Here is an 18930-nt window from a genome sequence, read left to right on the forward strand (position 1 = left end):
ATCCGGGAGCTCAGACAGACACCTCAAATCCTCGCGACCATTTTTTTTTTATTTCCTCACATTTTGAAATGATTAAACTGAATGACAAAAAGTTCTCTATGAAGGTACCATTATTCCCGCACATTAAATGTTTAACAGATTAAAAAAATGTTTAAAGTGCCCAAGAATCATTTTCCCCATGCTAACAAGCACAGGCCCAGAAAGAGAGCTGTATCAAGGTAAAAAAAATAATGCTCAAAAACAAATAGGAAGTTTCTCAAAAAGCTAAACATAGAGTTAGCATATCAGCCTGCAATTCCACTCCTAGATATATACCCAAGAGAAATGAAAACATCTTCACACAAAAGCTTTTATGTTAATGTTCATAGCAGTACGATTTATCATAGCCCAAAAGCAGTAACAACCCCAATGTCAATTATGAATGGATAAACATAATGTAGTGCATACATACAGTGGAAAATTATTTGGCCACAAAAAGGAATGAAGTACTGATACAACATGTACAAACCTTGAAAATATGGTAAGTGAAAGCAGCTAGACACAACAGAATATATAGTAAGTGATCCATTTATAGGCAACCTACACAACAGATCCACAGAGACAGAAATAGATTAGTGGTGGCAGGGGGGCACCAGGAATAAGGAGTGACTGTTAATGAATAGGGGCTTTCTTTGTGGAGTGACAAAAGTGCTCTGGAATTAGTGGTGATGGTTGCACATATGTGTGAATGTACTAAAAACCACTGAATTGTACACATTAAAAGGGTGGCTTTTATGGCATGTGAATTATATAAAAATAATAACATACACTGCACCCAGATTTCCTGTGGCTCCTTTGTTGAGGAGATTGAGCTTGATTCCTAAGCAGCTCTACAGCCGAAGTAGCAACACTATCACAAGCTAACTCAATCATAGGTGATGTTAAGGCTATTTCTTGTGAAAGAATAAAAACAGTCAATAAAGCTTGAGGAAAGCCTGCCAAGGTCAGATGTTGCAGGAGTAATTATTGCCTCCAATGAGTTGTACATGGTCCCAGGTCAGTGAGGTCATTGTATAAACAGGACACAAATATGAGGAAGAAGAGAACCTGCCTAAGGAAATGATCAACCATTACAAAAGGTTATGTGGGTTTAGAGGGGTGTAGAGAGGTTAAAAAAAGATTAGGAAAGGGTTGTCAAGGTTTCTGTTGTAAAGGAAGACCCTACATAATGATTCCCAATTCTGGTTGCTCATTTACTTCAGCTGGAGAGCCTTAAAAAACAAACAAAAAACTATGACTGCCTGTGTCCAATCCCAGGTAGCCTGTGTCATTTGGTGTGGGGTACAGGCTCAGCAGTTTTTAAAGTTCTTCAGCTGGTCCTAATAGGAATCAAGTTGAGGGAAACTCCCAATTGCAGTGAGCTTAAACTCAACGTCAGAAAGGAGTTTCTACTCCCTCTTTACAGTTTTCAGGCAGCAGTAGGAAAAGGACACTGAAGACTAAAAACTCATTGGGTACCCTTGGCTTCAAAAAGTCTTGCCCATACTAACCTAATTTTAGCTTAGCCTTCAACATAATTTGTTCCCTCAATAATAGAAGAAATATAAATACAGTAAGTTTAAATGATTGAATTGGTGCTTGAAGTTTATTGGCTTAGTTGTAATTTTTACACAGATTAATTATATTGAGGGGTAAGATACTCAGCAAATTGCAAATTCTTTTTTACAGAAGTGTGAATAACAGTCATAGTAATTCTTTTTTATAAATTGCATACTTAACACACTTGCTATATATGGTCATTTTTCTCTGGTAGAAGTTGCTAAAAGCCTTGCAATTCTAATGTGGTTATCCTCTGCTAGTTTAGGCAATGCATGTATTATTATGCATTGGATAGTAGTTTTAGTTTTTGTTTTTGTTTTAAGTTTTGTCAGGTGACTCTGTTTTTACTAAGTATGTGTTTTCCCTACTTTAAAAATAATTACTAACAAATATGCATTTCCTATATGTTTGTTTATACTTGGATTATAAAAAACTTTGTTTTATTTTTTTAACTTGCTACATTGTTCTGATATCTTTTTTGTTAGATTGTGTTTAGAAACTTTGCATGAGTTCATAAATCTTAATTATGAAAGTGTTTACGTGATTATGCCATTCCAAAGTGCATCAGAACTGTCATTTCCTTCTATTATCTTCTCAGGAGAAATACAAATCAGGTATTTCATCATCATTTGGTAATATATAAACTCCAGTGAACTCCCAAGGACACTCACAACATGTATATTCACGTGCTGTATGTAAGGGTGTGGGTATGTGTGAAGGGGTGAGTGTAGACACTTACTCTGTGTTTGTGTGTATCTCTACATAATCAGATATATACCACATTGAAAATATTCAATGTATATCTCTAGGTGTATAGATATATGTTTGTGTGTATCTCTTTCCTTTTGTTTACAACTGTTCAAAAAAACCTCAAAGTAGCTCTCTTCAATAGAAGAGATGTAGATTCCAAGCAACCCATCTTTTTTTCAGTGTATTCTGTACATAATTATCAGAGAGTATCAGTATCAGGCATATATAAGGCATATATATATTTGCCTATTAGCAGTGGTGACTAAATTGTCAGGTCAACATGTGCTATTCCCTACAAGAAAAACACTATGAGATGAACAAGTAGAAAAGCATTTCTTCAAGCTCTCAATGATAACCAGGGAGTTTATGTGGGGACATCAGTCACCTTTGGGGTTGCTGTGTACAACAAAATTTATAATCGTGATACTCTTGAGTGGTAGTTTTAAGACACTACTAATATGCAGAAAGCGTTCCAGCTCTTGCTGGCAACTACTGTTTAACAGTCAATCAAATCTGTGATGATGGTTGGAAGTGGTGGGATTATGAAATTGTAGATGTTTTTAGAAAAACTTGTGAATGAAAATGAATCCAAGTGTTTCATGTGAAGATGTTGAGCCATTTCTATCATGCATTCCAGTTTCATGGCAGAAAATTTTGAAGATTAAAAAAGAAAATAATCAAAATGTTTTTTAAAAAAAGTCTTGCCCAATCATATTTACTCTGTAAAGGGGTCAGAAATTGCAATTTTCAACCAAACAGGGACATTACTAAGCATCATAAATAATTTTGTGAATGAATGTATGATAGATGGTGCCCATCAGCTCAACTCACACCCCATTTCAGAGTTTTTCTGGAGATTTTTTAGGGTATCTACATATTAGGTTCAGATTCTTGAAACTTTGAACTGTTCTGGCAAAAATAAATTATTTAAATGTAAAGATAAATATGAATATGCAGTAATGGAGTTAATGGGCCAATTAACATAGCTGGTGGCTAGACCCTTACTCCTCAAATTGTGGTTATAATAGGTGACAAAACATCCCAGTTTTCTCAAGACTGATGAGTTTCCTTGCACTTTGGATTTTCCTTGCTCTTGGGCAAACCAGAACCTTAGGCCACATCCCAAGCCTATATTTACAAGATCACTGGGGAATTCAAATGCACAGTAATATTTGTCATTAGTCATTAACTGAATTGTGTTGCCCAAAATCACAAGTTGAAGTCCTAACCCAAGTACCTCAGAATGTGATCCTATTTGGAAATAGGGTTGTGGCAGATGTAATTATTTAAGTCAAGATGAGGTCATACTTGAACAGGGTAGACCCTTAATCCAATATGACTGGTATCCTTAAATGAAGAAGGGACAAGGAGAAGGTCATGTGAAGACACAGAGGCATACAGGGAGCAAGACATGTGACTGAATGGAATGAGGCAGCTGCAATGCAAGAAATGCCAAAGATTCAAGGTCACCCCTAGAAGCTAGGAAGAAGCAAGGAAAGATTCTACCCAATCTCAGAGGAACCATGGCCCTGCAGACACTTTGATTTCACACTTCTCACCTCCAGAACTGTGAAAGAATAAATTTCTGTTGTTTTAAGCCACACATTTTGTGATACTGATTCCAGTAATTACAGGCTGTTGTTGTTCCTTGTGATTAAGCCCCTATCCCAGTGGTCGGCAAACTCATTAGTCAACAGAGCGGCAAACCGTGGCTCGCGAGCCGCATGTGGCTCACGAGCCGCAGTTTGCCGACCACTGTACTAATACATGTCTAAGATTCACTTATCTCCAGTTCTTCAAAATATAACCACAGCTGCCATATCACCCCGCAATTCCACTGCTAGGTATATACACAAAAGAATTGAAAACAGGTGTTTTAACAAAAACTTGTACATGAATGTTCAAAGTAGCACTAGTCATAATAATTTAAAGGTGGAAACAACCTAAAAAAATGTCTATCAGCTGATGAATGGATAAAGCAAAATGTGATATATCCATACAACAAAATACTATTCAGTCATAAAAGGGAATGAAGTACTGACACATGATACAATGTGGATGAACCTTGGAAACATACTGAGTGAAAGAAGCCAGATACAAAGACCACATACTGTGTTATTACATTTATATAAACTCAAAACAGGCAGACACAGAAAGCAGAATAATGTTGCCTGAGCCTGAGGGAAAGGGGAATGGGAAATGACTATTTAATAGGTAAGGGGTTTCCTCGGGAGATGATAAATTCTGGAGCTAGACAGTGGTGATGATTGTACAATGTTATGAATGTACATAATGCCACTGAATTGTACACTTTAAAATGGTTAAAATGGTAAATTTTCTGTTATGTGTATTTTCTCTCTCTCTCTCTCTCTCTCTCTCTCTCTCTCTCTTTCTCTCTCTCTCTCTCTCACACACACACACACACACACACACACACACACACACACATACACACACTCACAAACACTCATAACATATAATAATAGCAAGGACAAAGGCCCTATGGAGAGCTTGGAGACATATGGAAATCAGGGCTTCATTCCCCCCATAGATTCTGATTGACTCAGTCTGTGGGGGGGGGGGGGCAGAAATAAGTATTTTTAAAAGTTCCTTAATAATATAGCTGGGATTAAAACCTCTTGGACAGATAAAAGAAACTGCAGAAATAGAATAGACAGTCCTCACAACAGTGAGAAAACTTGGAGGACAGCTTTTAAAATGCATAATCCTAATATATAATACATTCAAACAAGGGACTTGTTTACATTTATTAGAAGTATGTATATGAGGAAAGTTTTTAATTATAGAGGAATTTTTATTATAATATTAAGAAATGAAACAATAGGAAAATGTATATGCAATATGGTCTCAACCATGGTGGAACATACAGAAAAAAATTTTGGAAGAAAAATAATAGAAAATGTTCACATTGGCAACTTTGAATAATGGGGTTATAGATGATTTTTTTATATTTACTCTATTTCACAGAATTTCTATGTAACATTTATAAAAGAAAATAAGAATATTTTATAAAAATTACCCCCAAAATTAAAATATTAAAGTTTTAGGACTAAAGGCAGGAAAACTTTGAACTGTTTTGAGAACCTGCTTGGATGAAATTTGAGCATATGTCTATTCATTTATATTTCTATATTTATTGACATAACTATGTGCTTTCAGGGTCTCTACCTGAGCACCCAAAATTACTTTTACCCTGGGATTCAGAAATGTCTGCAGTATTAAAATTGTATTTTTTATAACTTTGTAGCAAATTACTAGCATTAGGTCCATTTCAGCACTAAATGCATAGGTTGGTTTTCTTTTCTTTTTTTTTAAATCTTTGTTGTTCAGATTATTACAGTTGTTCCTCTTTATTTCCCCCCATAGCTCCCCTCCACCCGGTTCCCACCCCACCCCACCTCATGCCCTTACCCCCCCCCCGGCACTGTCCTCATCCATAGGTATATGATTTTTGTCCAATCTCTTCCCACACCCCCCATACCCCTTTCCATTCAAGGATTGTCAGCCCACTCCCTTTCTATGCCCCTGATTCTATTATATTCACCAGATTATTCTGTTCCTCAGATTTTTTATTCACTTAATTTTTAGATTCACTTGTTGGTAGGTATGTATTTGTTGTTCATAATTTTTATCTTTACCTTCTTCTTCTTCCTCTTCTTAAAGAATACCTTTCAGCATTTCATATAATACTGGTTTGGTGGTGATGAACTCCTTTAGCTTTTTCTTATCTGTGAAGCTCTTTATCTGCCCTTCAATTCTGAATGATAGCTTTGCTGGGTAGAGTAATCTTGGTTGTAGGTTCTTGCTGTTCATCACTTTGAATATTTCTTGCCACTCCCGCCTGGCCTGCATAGTTTCTGTTGAGAAATCAGCTGACAGTCGTATGGGTGCTCCCTTGTAGGTAATTAACTGTTTTTCTCTTGCTGCTTTTAATATTCTCTCTTTGTCTTTTGTTCTTGGCATTTTAATTATGATGTGTCTTGGTTTGGTCCTCTTTGGATTCCTTTTGTTTGGGGTTCTGTGCGCTTCCTGGACTTGTAAGTCTATTTCTTTCACCAGGTGGGGGAAGTTTTCAGTCATTATTTCTTCAAATAGGTTTTCAGTATCTTGCTCTCTCTCTTCTTCTGGCACCCCCATAATTCTGATGTTGGTACGCTTGAAGTTGTCCCAGAGGCTCCTTACACTATCTTCATATTTTTGGATTCTTTTTCTTTTTGCTTTTCCGGTTGAGTGTTTTTTGTTTCTTTGTATTTCAAATCTTTGACTTGATTCTTACGATCCTCTAGTCTGCTGTTAGCTCTCTGTATAATATTTTTTATTTCAGTCAGTGTATGCTTAATTTCTAGTTGGTCCTTTTCATATCCTCGAGGGTCTCACTAAATTTATTGGCCTTTTCTAGAAAATCTTGAAAAACCTTGTAACCATGGTTTTCAACTCTATATCCATTTGTTTGCTTTCCTCTATTTCTTTCATTTGTCATCTGTTTCTTTGTCTCCGCATTTTGGTTGCTTTCCTGAGTTGACAGACTGGCTTTGTGTGCTAGGTGTCCTATAGGGCCCAGTGGCTCAGCCTCCCCAGTTACCTGAGGTGGACACTCTTGGTGCACCCCTTTGTGGGCTGTGTGCACAGTCTTGTTGTAGTTAAGCCTTGATTGTTGTTGGTATCACTGGGAGGAATTGACCTCCAGGCCAATTGGCTGTGAGGATCAGCTGTGTCTACGCTGGGAGAACTTCTGTGCTGGAGACACCCTTATGAGACAAGACTTGCAAAAGCCTCTGTGCTCAGCTTGGATGGGGCGGAGTTTCAGGGCAGAGCAGACAGCCCTGGTTTCCCATCAGCCCTGCCCTAAGAGGCCCCTGTGTCTCAGTGTCCCATGGTAATCACTGCAAGCACCTCTGAGAGAAAGCCGCCCTCGAGTTCCGCCCACTGCCAGACAGTCCAGTTTCTCCCCAAATGAGTCTGGGTCCCCAGAGTCTCACCCAGAACTGGAGTTCAGTGCAGTTGGGAGCTTTTGTCTCCCTCCTGCTTGAGAAAACCAGCTGTGTACTCAGTTGCCCGCCCTCTCTGCACGTGCCTTGGTACCTCTGCCTTCCACAGTTCCTCTGAGTCTCAGTGTGCTTTTCTCTTTCCTGACAGTCCAGTTTCACCCTGTTTGAGTCTGGGTCCCCAGAGTCTCGCCCGGAACTGGAGTTCAGCACAGTCGGGAGCTTTTGTCTCCCTCCCACTTGAGAAAGCCAGTCGCGCACTCAGTTGCCAGTCCTCTCTGCATGCGCATCTCAGTACCTCTGCCTTCTGCAGCTCCTCTGAGTCTCAGTGTACTTTCCTCTTTCCTTCTAGTTGTAGAATTTCCACTCAGCCAGCTTTCCTGTGGTTCTGGATGATGTCCGTTCTGTCTTTTAGTTGTAGTTTTGAAGTTGTTGTGCAAGGCGGCAAGTTCAGGTGTTTACCTAGGCCGCCATCTTGGTTTCTCCCATAGGTTGGTTTTCATTTGCCTGACTAGGTACTGACTATTACAAATGCTGTGTCCTTAGAATGGAATTCTATACAGCCATCAAATTAATGTTTAAGTAGAACTCTTCAACACAGGGAAATTCCCACACTATGTGTTTAAGTTAAAAAATTAAATTATAAATAGTAAATGTAGTATGATGCCAATTTTGGAGATACACACAAATAGTGGTAATTATTACCTTATGATCTGATTTTTTTTATTCTTTACCTTTTTTGCATTTAGTAAATATTCTATAAAATACATCTTTTATAATTAGACAATATTTTATTTTCAATTGTTAATTTTTCAGGACATCTAGATTCATGTTTGGTTTGGGTGAGCCATGATACCTTCTGTAACTTCCCTTTTTACCAATATATTCAAAATGACTTTTTTTTTCCAAAAAGATAGGTGACAAGAGAATGGCATCTTATCTCTGCCAGCAGTATTCCAGGTTGGATGGCAGTCACTCTTGTTGCCCTGTATTCTGTAATCATGCAGTATCATCTGAGTACGACATGAACCTTTTTTTGTCTTTCTGTCATCTTTCTAAATAATTCAAGTCACCTTACTACATAGTAGCTGCTGAAACATCATCCTGACATATATCTTATGCCATTTTTGAAGGATTTTGTGAGAACTTATAAACACCCCAAAGCTAGTTCTAGAATATCAGCTTTTTTCCTTTTAAGTTTCAAATTATATTTTTGTTGTATGTTGTATACCAAGTATGACTAGAGGAAATCGATCTATGTTAATCAATTTTAAGACAATACCCAAATCCCTAACACTTTAGAGCAGAATATGACTATAATTTCCTTATAGTTCACATGTCATGCCCTATCCTTTTATTAGAGAAGCCTGTCATTAATAAAAGAATCTACATTGCTTCATTTGTATTTGAAGAGCTGAAAATGCTGTACTTAGTAAGTTAACAGCCTCACTGCCAACAGGCATGCACCTGCCAGGTTGAGCAGGTACAGCCATCTGGAACAGCATGGAATAGGGTGAGGAAAGCTTTTTTTCAATTTGAAAAGAAAGAAATTACTGCATAAAATGAGTGCAATGGGACCAAAAAATGAATGCCCTTGCTGTTCCTGAGCAAGAATTAATCTAGTCATTTGGTTATTTTCAGGGAGTTTTGGGAAAAAAATCGATTTCATAAATCCCCATGGAGACAGAGATTGCTGCATGGTTATCATCACACCCACTGCCCCAGGATCCCTGTGGACTGTTACATGGCTTGGTTGACTCTGACTCACCAACACTTGCTGCTGTGAAGCACTTTGATGTCCTCACTGCTGATAAGCCCAGTATGAGGTTTTGAGAGCAATCGATCCAAGATGAAATGGCTGCCTTGGGCTCATTACAGGTATTAATACTCTTAGTTTTACTTGGGTGCAAGTCAGAAGACTCGAATGGTAAAGATTATATATTTAACCCACTGCACTCTCAGTCTGAGAATATAATGAAAAGATCCTTTTATTGACTTTACCCTTAAGATTTCCAGGATCTCTCTGGGGGTCCTCATGATACCAAAGCAATGGATATTCAATTCAGTTATTAATCAGCCAAACTAGGTGTCTTAATTTTGCTACCCCCAAAAGCAGGCCTCAAAAAAGTATCCAAATGCAAGTAATTTATTTGGGAGGTGATTCTGAGAAACACTGATAGGTGAATGGGGGAGCAAGACAGGGAAGATAAGAAAAGTGATAAAAGGGTGAATTTTCCAGCAAGATACTACTGTGGAATCCAAAGGAAACTTGCTGACCTTTGATGCAGACTTGCACCTTACAGTTATCTCAACTGAAAGGCTTGAGAGCTGGAGTCCTTATTCACCAATTCCCATCCATCAGTGCATGAAAGCTGCTCCCAGAGAGCTTTAATTTTCCAGCACATACACCTGACTTGTAGAATATACAGATATTCTGTGGTGGTTTCTTTTAATGAGAGAGAGAGAGAGAGAGAGAGAGAGAGAGAGAGAGAGAGAGAGAGAGAGAGAGAGAGAACACGAACATTGGTTTGTTGTTCCACTCATTTATGCATTCATTGGTTGCTTCTTGTATGTGCCCTGACCCAGGATCAAACCCACAACCTTGGTGTATCAGGACAATGTTCTAATCCACTGAGATACCTGGCCAGGGCACAATATCCAGGTATTCTGAATTCTATAAAAATTAATTCTGAACTCCAAATAACATAATTTCATATTTTCCTAATTAAACATGAAAACACACATTTTGTAAAGTCTTAGTTTTCTGAATTCCTGAGAAAACTCAGTTTCATTCTGGGTCCAAGAGCACAGAATGAGTTAAATGTTTCTGTCCATGTGCCAATCATAGATTGAATTAAGCAATGTAACAAGTTATATAGAAGTGCATTAGGTTCAAAATATGCTGCCTCTGTGATATAAAGTTTGTTTTCTCAAAGGACAACAATCCATGATAATGGGTAAGTTGTAGATGAGAATGTCTTTTAAGTCCACATAACTTCACCAAATAGATAGTGAGTTATTTCAGTTAGAATGATATCAGTGAGATTAAGTTACTTATTTAATCTCATAATTAACAATATCTTGCTTATAAGTCATTGAAATTGATGAAACATAAAAGGCAGAAGCATTTTCCAAGTAGTAATTGTAAATCAAAATTGCCTTTTGCTAAGGCAAAACTTGTTCTGCTACAGGATTCTAAACACCACTCATTTCCAAGACTGTATATCCTCTGCAAAGGTGCTTTTTATTTATTAAAAATATATTTTATAAAGTATAATAGTCATATAGAAAAGTTGCACATATCTTAAGTGACAACACCTGTGATATTAGCCCCTAGGTCAATAAATAAGATATGGCTAGTAAGACCAAAAGTCCCATCATGCTTACTTTTTAAATAAAGCCTGAACTTAGCCAATTTTATACAGCCTTTGTAGGACTAATTTACTAATTTACTTATATGGTCAGACACCACCAAACTCTCTTTCTTTAAAAGTCACAGTAGCAGCATAGCTTAAAATCCAAAATAAATAATTCAGAGAAGATTAAATTGAAAACAAAATCAAATTTTTTACTCAGAAACAATTTCAAATTTATTTCTGGTCATTAAAACTAAGCACAATTGTTTCCTTCAATAAATGTGTTAAAGGATCCAGAGTTTAGATATTTATCTAAACTAGATATTTATTTCCCAACATACAATTATATTGTTAAAGAGAAAAAGTCTATTTGTCCAAGCCCCAATTCAAAGTTAGAACAAACTGTATACTTTAATGCCCCTCTTATTTTTTACTGTGCGTGCTAGAGAACTCCCAGATTAAGTGTTGCCCAATTTCATTAGGCCTGTATAAAACTTCCTCCTGCTAATTTAAAGGTTAACCTTCCTGTGTTGTGATTCTCCCACCGACAGACAAGCCTCCTATGCAAAGCTATCCCAGTTTTCCTGCCTTAGGAGGAAGATTGGGGATAGCAGGGTAAGAAAGCACTTATGACCTACTTCTAGTTTTCTGGCTTGCTTTATCTGTTTTCCCCAGGCCAGCAGGCACTTTCCTCCCACTATTTAAGGTAGTTCCCCAAATTTCACTTACTCATTCAAATATTTTATTCATTTGATAAATCTTTGAGCCCAATAGGTCAGACAATATCCCCTCATATCCCCCTGCCATACTCATTCCCATCTACCACATACCCACACCCCTTTGACTCATCTCAGGTAAAGCATAAAGGAAGCTGGGGAAATGTATGCCCTGTCCTGGGGTCTTTCACATTACCAAAGTCACCAGAACCACATGGCATATCTCCACAACTTTAGATGGTAGAGCAGGGATGTGGTGGTTTACTCCCATGAGAGTTCTTCAGGAAACCAAAGTGCTATTACCAGCAAGATTTGCCTTCTGTCCCCTGAATGCTATTAGGCAGTTGAGTAGGTTTGACTATCAAAAAAATCAAAGTTATTAAGCATTGCAAGGTGTCAAAGTTCTAGCTAAGATTTAGGCAACATAACTTTGGGGTTAACAAGATAGCTCTGGAAATGTATGACAATTACAGTTCAGCTCTATTCCTATAAAAATCAGTTTTGTACTCAATATTAGGATAATATTATTTCTGTCCCCATTAGGCCAAGCAGCATGGTATATGGCCACAACAATTTTATTCCTATTTCCTCTCTCCTTTAAATCATAGCTAAATATTTTCCTGAGGGTTCCAACCTTAAGCTAGTGGATTTGCAAAAGAGTTTATCTATTGTTAGTGTACCAATATTATGTCTACCTCTTCTACTGGATATTTTCTTTTGAACAATAACTAGCCCCTTATTTCCATATTCTTGGAAGGAGTCCATTATACCATGCACCAAATCTCATTGATACCTGTGAGATCATATATGCCTCAGGATATTAAAATATTAGATCACCTTTTTATTGATTTTAATGATAACTACTCCTTGTGTAGCAAACACCTGGTAAGTATGCTCTAATCCCTCCTTCCTTCACAAGGCAGGCATTGCTAATCAGACACAGCTTTCTGAATACAGCTTCACAATATTTTTTAACACAAAGTTCAGAAAATCCCTACCAAGTTAAAGCCTATTTGCCATTCTTGGGAAGTTAGGTATGAATCCTGTTTTTAGGGGTTAATATCAAGAAAATTACTTTTGAAATAAGTCTGAGTCTATTTTTAATTTGGAAGGGATGAAAAGAAAGAGAAGAGCAAATAGACCATTGCTAATATAAGGCAATGTTTTTCCAAGGAGAATGCTTATTGGATTTAATTTCCATTCCAGCAGATGGATTCTAATGTATAAACAGAATCTCCTGAGTTTGGAGAGACCTCTCCTGGGTCATTTAGCTCATAGCTCAGCACTACCATAAGATATATCTCATTTTTCTTAAATCCTATCTTAAAAATGAATGAGTGTCTAATGATTCTTTAAATAGTGATTTTACTATCTCCTCTGGAAGCATCTGCCATAACTTCTGTATTCTAACAGCTTCATAACTTCTGTATTCCAATAGCTTCTGTATTTTAATAGCTACCAATTATTCTCTAATATTTATTTAAAATTTCCCCAAAGCATCACACGTCCATTGCTGCATCCTTTATGCTCACCCCTGCTTTTAACCTTTTGAACTAATTCATAGGGCAGTCACAGCTGGCAGCCACTGGTCATTATAACCCCCTCAGAATTAACAATTGTTCCTGACCAGTTCCCATTTTGAACTCCACCTCCCCTGACTCCAAAAAGCTTGCAGAATATTTGGTAGTCATGCATCTGGCCCTTTGGATTTAATATTGTTACTTTGGGTCTTGACTTTTCTCACGTGGTTCTTTTGTGTGTGTGTGTGTCTGTGTAGGTGTGTTTAGGGCTGCTTCAGCCAGAAACCCCTGCAGTGCTTCTCTCTATTATTCAACTCACATAGTGGTAATTCAGACAAATTCTTCTAGAGCCTCATTTAGAATGTTGAAATTAAAGCATGATTATGTCTAGACTGTGCATGCCAGGGTCTATTAATTAGCATCCTTAGTACCCATAGATGGAGGGAAGTTATCTTTGTGGTATGATTTGAGTGGGTAATCATTATAATAAAAAATATCTTCCCTATTCAGATGTGCTTGAAGTTTCTCACAGGAAAGCCTTCTTCTTGATTAATGATAATGCAATCCAAGATCCTCTTAAAATTCTGATGACCTTGAAGAGGTGACCCATTAGCTCAAAAACTCTAATATGAATTCGATTTTTAGCCCACTTTATTCTCAGATGATAGTTTAGCATAAGTAATATAATGGAGTCCTTGGAAGAAGTGATGCTTAAAGGGAAGAAATGATAGCAAAGCCATATTATTAAAGCACCAAAGGAATATTTTGCCTATTTCACCATGTGGTCATGGACTAACCTGAAGTCAAGTCTCACACCCACTATGAGTAAGACTTGTTTCCTTAAAGCTAGGTTCCAAATTAATCTCTCTCCCACTTATCAAATGTTCTTTATTCATTTATCTTACCTTTGGCTAGCTGAAACTTCAAAAAGTAGCTTAATGCCATCTTATTACCAGTATCCAAGAGGCCTTTATTATTTTTCACTGTCCATCAAATCTCAGCTTCCTCTCAAGGCCAAGATCATTACATACTCCCCACAAAGCCTTCTCTGAGACTTCAATGCTGACATAGTATCTCCTTACTCTAAATTTCTTTAGCAAAAATTACTCTAGGGAATGAAAGTGAAAAGGAAATAAATTATGTTCATTGAGTATCCAGTTTACTCCAGGCACTAAGCTAAGCACATCTCATAAGGTATTACATCTTTAATATTCACAACAACCATTTCACATAGGTGTTAGTATCTCCATTATATAATGAAAACTGAAATCAGAAAGGCTCTGTAGCTTTCCAAAATTAAAAAAATAAAACAGGTAAAAAGTTGTCCTTTTAAAGAACTATTTTAATAAAGAAAGGTTTCAGAATACTACTCCTTATTTGTGATGCACATGGTTAACTTTCTTAATTGACAAATGAGACTCAAGGCAAATGATGCTAGTTATACACTGAGTGGCCAGATTATGATGATCTCTGAATGCATAATAATCTGACCACTCAGTGTATATCCTATATAATAAAAGGCTAATATGCAAATTGTCCCCTCGACCAGGAGTTCAACCAGCAGGCAGGCCGGCCAACCGCCCATGTCCCCTCCCCCTGGCCAGGCTGGCCGGACCCCACCCATGCATGAATTCATGCACCAGGCCTCTAATACGCACACACACACACACACACACACACACACATTGAGTGGCCAGATTATTATGTGTTCAGAGATCATCATAATCCGGCCACTCAGTGTATAACCACTTTGCTTTCTTGTAGGTGTGAAGCATAAGGCTTTGTACTATAGAACGGATAAAATGGAAATTGGAGTTGGGTGAAGGGGGGATAACTGTTCTTGTTAAAGGAAACATAGATCTGCTTGGAAAATTGTCCTGCACTTAACTAGGATAGTTAAGGAGAAACATGCTATGTCTTATGTTCTTAAACTAAGCCATTAGATTAGAGCAGTCAGCAAGATTCTAATCCCAAACCTGTGAACATTCAAATAATCTAACTAGCTAGTGCTGGGCAGCTTTTTAGTACCTGGATGCCTAGAAAGTCTATGATTAAGACAGAGTAAAACTTTCCTGATCTACATAAAGATAGGAAGAGCATCAAATAAGGAATAAGTGAAGGTTTCCTACATACCAAGAGGCTGAGTGCTCCCAGTGAATGAAATCAGGGAGACATCATCCTTAAGTACTTGTCTAGAGTCCTGATTCCAGCAACTGTTACCCAGGGGACACCTCTGGAGGCCAGCAGGAACAACCATTGTGGCCTCACAGGACTGTGCAAATTTTCATACTATAAAAGCTGCTGACTGAGGATCTGACTTCCAGTCAGTCTGAAAGTACTTACTAAATGAGATTCCTTCTTTTGGAACAGTGACAGGTCCTGGTACACTCTCAACATTTGGTGCATATCAGGAATAACTAAGTCAGGCGAGACAATCACAAAGGTTTGAGAGACAAACAAAAGCCATAAGACCACTCCTTCACGATTGAGAAAGGTAGCTATTTCATCTAAATTATCCAATCAAACCACAGGGTGGCTGCATTGATTAAAAACAAACAAACACAAGACCCACCTATATGCTACCTAGAAGAGACTAATCTCAAACCTAACGACACACAAAATATGAAAGTGAAGTGATGGAAAAAGATATTCCATGCAAGTGAAAATAAAAGGAAAGCTAGAGGAGCAAAACTTATATAGACAAAATAACTTTAAAACAAACATTGTAACAAAAGAATAAGAAGGACATTAAGAGGATATATAGTTTACAAATATTTATACACCCAACATAGAAGCACCTGAATATGTAAAGCAAATATTAATAGAAATAAAGGGATAAAATGACAGTGTTACAATTATAATAGGGGATTTTAATATCCCACTTACATTAATGGATAGATCATCCAAACAGAAAATGGATAAACTGTAGCCTTAAATGACACAATATGTAAAATAAATTTAATTGATACATATAGAACATTCCATCCAAAAGCAGCAGAATACACATTATTTTCAAGTGCACATGAAACATTTTTTCAGGTTGGATGATGTGTTAGGACACACACACAAAAATCTCTGAATGAATTTAAGAAGATTGAAATCTTATCAAACATCTATCCTGACCACAGCAGTATGAAACTACAAATCAATTACAAGAAGATAACTAGAAGAAATACAAACACATGGAGACTGAACAACACTATTAAAAAGAAAATTACAGGCCAATATCCCTGGTGAACATGGATGCAAAAATACTTAATATAATGTTAGCAAATCAAATTCAATAACACATTAAAAGAAACATGCACCATGATCAATTGGGATTTATTTTAGTTTTGTAGGGATGGTTTAATATCCACAAATCAATTAATGTGATATACCACATTAAAAAAAAGGATAAGCCCCAGCCAGTTTGGCTCAGTAGATAGAGCATTAGCCTGTGGACCAACGGGTCCTGGGATCAATTCTGGTCAAGGGCAGGTACCTTGGTTGCAGGCTCCTCCCTGCACCAGCCCCTGGCTGGGACTTATGCAGGAGGCAACCAATTGATGTATTTCTCTCACATTGATGTTTCTGTCTATCTTTCCCTCTCTCTTCCACTCTCCCTAAAAAATCAATGGAAAAATATCCTCGGGTGAGGATTAACACACAAATAAACAAACAAAAAAAGAATGATAAAAATCATAGATCACCTCAATAGATACAGAAAAAAATCATTTGACAAAATTCAAAACCCAGTTATGAAAAACATTCTCAATGAAGTGGATATAGAAGGAGCACATCTCAATACTAGTGGCCTGGTGCACGGACTCGTGCACATTGAAAGGAAATTAATTAGAAGAAATATTTTAATGTCGCTATTCACCCTTTATAATAGAGGTGTCAATCAAATTCATGATGGACAATGACAGATCAAAACACACACATGCGATTGGCACCAGCCACAGCTTTATATGTATCGCACATGCACAAGTCAACTTAGCCTTTTATAGATATAGAATAAACTTGCTTAATTAGACCTGCTTTCTGATGTAGCTAAATTTTTTTCCAGCCCAGTGAAGCACCCCAACTTCTTTTTCAGGTAATTGGCAGCAACACAGCAGGAAATATCAACACGAAGCAGATTATTATTGTAGATGACGCAGGGAGAACAAAGGGTAAAATATTTAACTGCAGCAGTGTCTGACTATATTCTGTGCAGTGAGAAAACCTGAAGTCATTTTCAAGGTCCACCATTTCTTATTTCTTTTCAGTTGGGTCAAGTTTTTAAGCTTTCTAAATCTCCATTTTTCTGGCTAATGAAAAGAAAATAGGATTCCACCAAGTCTCCTATCTACCTACTGCAGGGCTTCCGTGAGGATCAAATGAGACGAGGCAGGGAAAACGCTACACAGACATTTGGTTACAGTGTAAAGTGTTTGCACCTGGCTATACAGCAAGTCAGGTTCCTGGGCTGAAAAAACTGCAAAGAGGCTAGTTGCTAGGGAGAGGAAGCTGGACATTGCTACGTGATGTCATTACCTGGTGCCCACAGTGACCATTTCTGGGCTGGGCTGGCTGTGGGCCATATTTTGCACCAGGGGGTCTTGGCAGCATCAGCTGCGATTTGGTGGGGTGTCACTTGGGGGTGATGGCGGAGCCTGTGTCCCACCTGGGGGAAGCCAAGTGTTGCTTTGAGGGAGCTAGATCTGCAGTGCCATTTCTCTGTGCACGTCACGGTAGCTCCTACATTGAGCATCTGCCTCCTGGTGGTCAGTGCGCATCATAGCAACCAGTCAGACAGTTGGACACTTAGCATATTAGCCTTTTATATAGATAGATAGATGATAAAGGCCATATATGACCAATCCACAACTAACTTCATATTCAATAGTTAAAAGCTGAAAGCTTTTTCTTTAAGATCAGAACAATAAATGGATGACCACTTTCACCACTTTTATTCAACACGGGAGAGGAAGCAATGGTCACTGGGCCAGGTGCAGAAGGAACGGACGCCAGACGCTGATGCCACCATCGGCACCCCGCCACCGCACAGTTCCCTGCCTCCCCCCCCCTCCTCCCCTCGCCACCACACTGCCACCAGGGCCTGCCACCAGGGAGAAATGGAGGGCAGGATGGTGGGAGGTTTGCCGGCCAGTGGGAGGGACCATGGGAGGTTTGCTGCCAGCCCCGAGAAGGGAGCCGGCCCTTGGTCCCCCTGGGAAAGGTATGCTGCATCCACTGCCACCCACCCCCCAGTTCCCCATTCCAGCCCAGGGCCTGAAGGCCCCAGCAGGGTCGGGAGAGGAGGCAACAGTCGCTGGGACAGGCATGAAAGGAATGGATGCCAGACGCTGACGCCACCGTCGGCACCCTGCCACTGTGCAGTTCCCCACCTCTCCCTCTCCTCCTTCCTGTGCTGCCACACTGCCACTGGCAGGCAGTGGGTCAATTGGGGCTTGCCAGAGGAGGGCTGGGGGGAGGGACTGCGGGAGGATGGCTGCTAGCTCCCGAGGAGGGAGCCAGCCCTCGGCTCCCCTGGGAAAGGGGCCTTGTCTGCCACCACCCACCACCGGTTCTCTGTTCGAGCCTGGGGCCTGGCCCTGATAGGGCAATTGGGGCCTCCAAGCTGGGGGTAGGGACAGTGGGAGGTTGGCCAGCTTGGGGAGGTTGGCTGTGGGAGCCCACTGACCACCAGGGGGCAGCTCCTGCGTTGAGTGTGTGACCCCTAGTGGTCAGTGCACGTCATAGTGACCAGTTGTTCTGGTCATTCGGTCATAATGGTCACTTAGGCTTTTACATATATAGATAGCATTGGAAGTCATAGCCATTAGATAAGAAAAAGAAATAAAAGGCATCCAAATTGGAAAGGAAGGAGTGAAACTGTCATTATTTGCAGATGACATGATATTATATAGAGAAAACGCTAATCAGACCATCAAAAATTTACCAGAACTAATAAATGAATTCAATAAAGTTACAGGATATGAAATTAATATACAGAAATCTGTTGTGCTTCTATATG

Source organism: Plecotus auritus (genome assembly GCF_963455305.1).
Source record: "Plecotus auritus genome assembly, chromosome: X".
Classification (NCBI taxonomy): Eukaryota; Metazoa; Chordata; class Mammalia; order Chiroptera; family Vespertilionidae; genus Plecotus; species Plecotus auritus.